The sequence below is a fragment of the Nematolebias whitei genome, chromosome 15 (genome assembly GCF_014905685.2).
Source record: "Nematolebias whitei isolate Nwh7 chromosome 15, NemWhi1, whole genome shotgun sequence".
NCBI lineage: Eukaryota > Metazoa > Chordata > Actinopteri > Cyprinodontiformes > Rivulidae > Nematolebias > Nematolebias whitei.
The window spans coordinates 16,675,945-16,679,531 of record NC_056512.1 but is presented as its reverse complement, the minus strand read 5'-3'; the positions used below and the strand labels follow the sequence as shown (position 1 = coordinate 16,679,531).

Here is a 3,587-nt window from a genome sequence, read left to right as displayed (position 1 = left end):
TATATACACACAATGACAACAAAAAAGTTGTAGGCTATGTTAATCCAAAGGGTTTTGTTATATATTTGTATCCGATATATTTAACTTGGACATCCTTAAGTAAAAAAAAAAACTGCAGGTGCTCATAAACTTACAGTATTTAAATGTTGGTGTGGTTTTTTTTCTTTAAGGATATCGGAGGCCGGATGGAGGTTGCCCAAGGGCCACTTTTGGCCCACGGGCCACATGTTGCCCACTTCTGGTTTAGACTAAAGTTGTGGCATTAAATGTGGTGAGCAATATGAATTCAAGCAAAGAACACCAAAACCTTCTCTTATACACGTTATAGAAAGTGTTTTATCTGTAAATCCTCATTATTGTGTGTTTATGGGATGATTCATCCTCAGGAGAATGAAACAAACTGTGGACATTCATTGACACAATTTACCTGATTTTTCCATAAAATCAATAAAAAGAGATGAGTTTTTGCTGTGAATATGAAAATATGTGGAGATAATCCTACATGAGGCCTGTCCTGAATTCAGTTTTTTTTTTTTTTACTTTTGTTACTGATGAGCTTCTTGGGCAGCTGCCATCACCAGCAAGGATGCTCAAAAACAAATAATTATTCATACTAATAATCTTCCACATTCATGTGCAAATAGGCTCCCTCCCTGGTATCTGAGCAGCTCCAAGGTTGTACGTGGGAGGTTCCTCTAACTGTTGCCTGACTTGACTTATTTCATGCCAAGAAAGAATCCGTCTGAGGGTCAAGGATGTGTTGCAAGCTACGTTTGAGAAGTTTGGCATAAAAGGAGAGTTTAGTTAAATGTGAAACTGAGCAGAGCTTCTTTCATGTGTGATTTTTAGGATCTAAGAAGTATAAAAGAGAAAAAGTAGAAGGAACCACAAATGAAATCTCATTTTGTGATGTTTAAATGAATGCTAAGAGGTGGATTTGTTTCCAGAACTAGTGTGAAAAACTTGCTGTGATAACCCCGAGTTGTTTTCTTTCTTTTTGAGGCCTTCAGATAATGATGGAAGGAACCAACGACACCGAGCTTATGTACGAGTTACAGCTCACAAATGAATTGCTCCATTCCATGAAAACCAAGTTCCTAACTTTGCCTTTTGGTTGGATTCAGCCTTGTGTTTCTCAGCATAACCTCATGTTATAAGCCTCGCTCACTCCGGTGTCATGCGTGCCTCGTATATACATGTGTGGCTATAAATAGTGCAAAGACTGGCTCCCTTCAGAGAGCACTGCTGACAGGAGTCATGTTCTCCATGTGGCAGAAAGCACCGGGTGCTGACCTGAAAGAGCTTGGGCCGGAAGAAATGCTGGCAATAACTATCAAAATACTGATCATCAACTGGTGGTCCATGGGCCAGAAGTGGACCACCAGAGGGGTGTTTCTTCCAGCCTGCAGGTGGATGTGGTGGAGATATTTATATTAATTTTTTATAAATTGATTTTGCATTTGACATACCTGCAAACTCACGAGGGATGAAAAAGGTGGAAAAACTAGCGCCCTCACCCCTACCCCAGAAGATTTTGTGATATTTAACATGTAAATTAATCATTCTGGTAAACTCCAAGAAGAAAATTAGGGGAAAAGACAACATGCTTAAGGTAAAAAAAAAAAAAACACATTTACTAACATATCCTAATTTAATGAGGACATGCAAGATGGCTAGTTAACCAAAAAAAAAAAAAAAAAAACAAGCAACAACAGCAGCAAGCCAACCAGAGAAACCAAATATAGCACCGCATTTTGCTAATAGCAAAAACACATGTCGTAAAGACGTACTGCTAAGCTAGCGGCACACAATACAGATGCGCGAGCTAAGATGCTACAGATGTAGCGCTCCGCTTCTGTAACGCATCCTAACCTTCGCTCGAGAACTCCCGGCACTTACCTAGTGCTAAGTCAGCACTAGGTAAGTGCACTAGCTTAGCGCTTATGAGCTAGCACGAGCTTTGTTGCGAGCAAGGTTGTGAGCTAGCTAGCGTGACTTATGTAGCACTAAGCTAGCAGCACCAATAAAGACATGATAGATAACAGACGTAGTGGTCTGCTTCTATAATGCATCCTGACCCCCGGCCAACAACTCCCGGCACTTACGTAGCACTAAGCTAGCACTACGTAAGTGCATTAGCTTATCACTTACAAGCTAGTGCGAGCTTTGTTGTGAGCACAGTTTGAAAGCTAGCTAGCGTGATTTTCATAGTGCTAGCTTAGCGCTACACAAGTCCAGTCAAAGGGACATTATGCCATCTACCACGCCTCTGACCACCCCCAAAAAACAAAAAACTCTACAGATCTAGATTCCCGTAAATGACTTATCGTAAATGACATATTTTTGATTGAAATCAGCAATTATCGCTGAAAAGCAACAAGTCTGCAGGTATGATTCGAGGCTCTTGGACTGTGATGACGTGTTCGTCTTTCAAACATCTTCCACCAGCGGAGCCCGTTCATCTTATCTTGGCGACATTCGTTAATCCCTCAAGTTGTACGGAGCACGTTTACAGCTAGGTTATTGTGACGCTGTTGGTAAAAGCGGATGATGTTTCCTTAAAATTAATAAAATAGTTGCGTCATGCTGATACGCTGCCATCGTTTGAAAAGAAAACCAAACTGAGCCAAAATGGTTGCTTTTACTAAGTCGTCAGACTGGCTCTGACCCTGGTGAGGCTGTGAGAGCAGAAAGACTATGTGTGTCAAACTCAAGGCCCGGGGGCTAAATGTGGCCCTCGTTGACATCTTATCTGGCCCCCAAAGTGTTATTTTAAAGGTAAAATACTTTTATCACTTTAATTTTCTTCAGTAATCTTTGATTATGACGTCAAAAGTGCAACAGAGAACATCAAATGAGGCCAATCCAACTCTTGTTGAGGAACCTGCGACCAGGAAAAGATGTTGGGATCTAACTTGAGTTACTGTAGACTTTGAAACCAGACCTTTGTTTGAAAAAGGATTTAATTTTGGACCCTTTGTAAGTGAGTTTGACACCCTGCTCTAGAAGAAGTATTATAAAGTTTACAACACGTGTCAAGTTCCTGGACAAATATTGCCCTCCTGAGGGCTCCCATGTGGGTAACTTGTCTCTTGGTCCCCTGTCCAACAAACTGTTCCTTTGATGTGGCCGTCCTGCTGCCTGAACCAGACTTTAGTCTGGGCACCCACCAAACGTGCCGCTGCACGTCCCTGCTTCCAACCAGGAGCCAGGTCCTGGTGTCCTGCTCTGAGGGCTCACTGACGTTTGATGAGGAGCCACGTGGGGAGGTTTGGTGTGAGGCGAGACGCGCCGGGACTCAACATGCATGGGCTCAACGCTTCGAACTAGAGCAGGGCAACGGTCTCTGCCCGAGATCTAACTGCACATCTACAGTACATGTACACAGAACTGTGGTAAATCATGCAGAATAATGATGACATCACTGCAGGAGCTCTACATCCAAACTGGGTTTATTCCACACTGTTTGATTTTTATTATCACTATTGTTGGACCAGTAACTGACTGTCATTCACTTTTGTGGTCTAAACTTCACCTTAACTACACACACACACACACACACACACACACACACACACACACACACA

General features: G+C 42.2%; 1 protein-coding gene across 1 annotated transcript in view; it reads right to left on the bottom strand.

The window, feature by feature from the left end:
* Positions 1-3,587, bottom strand: part of nfixb (nuclear factor I/Xb) — a 210,646-nt gene that overhangs the window by 206,001 nt on the left and 1,058 nt on the right. The gene's annotated exons all lie outside the window — the stretch shown is intronic.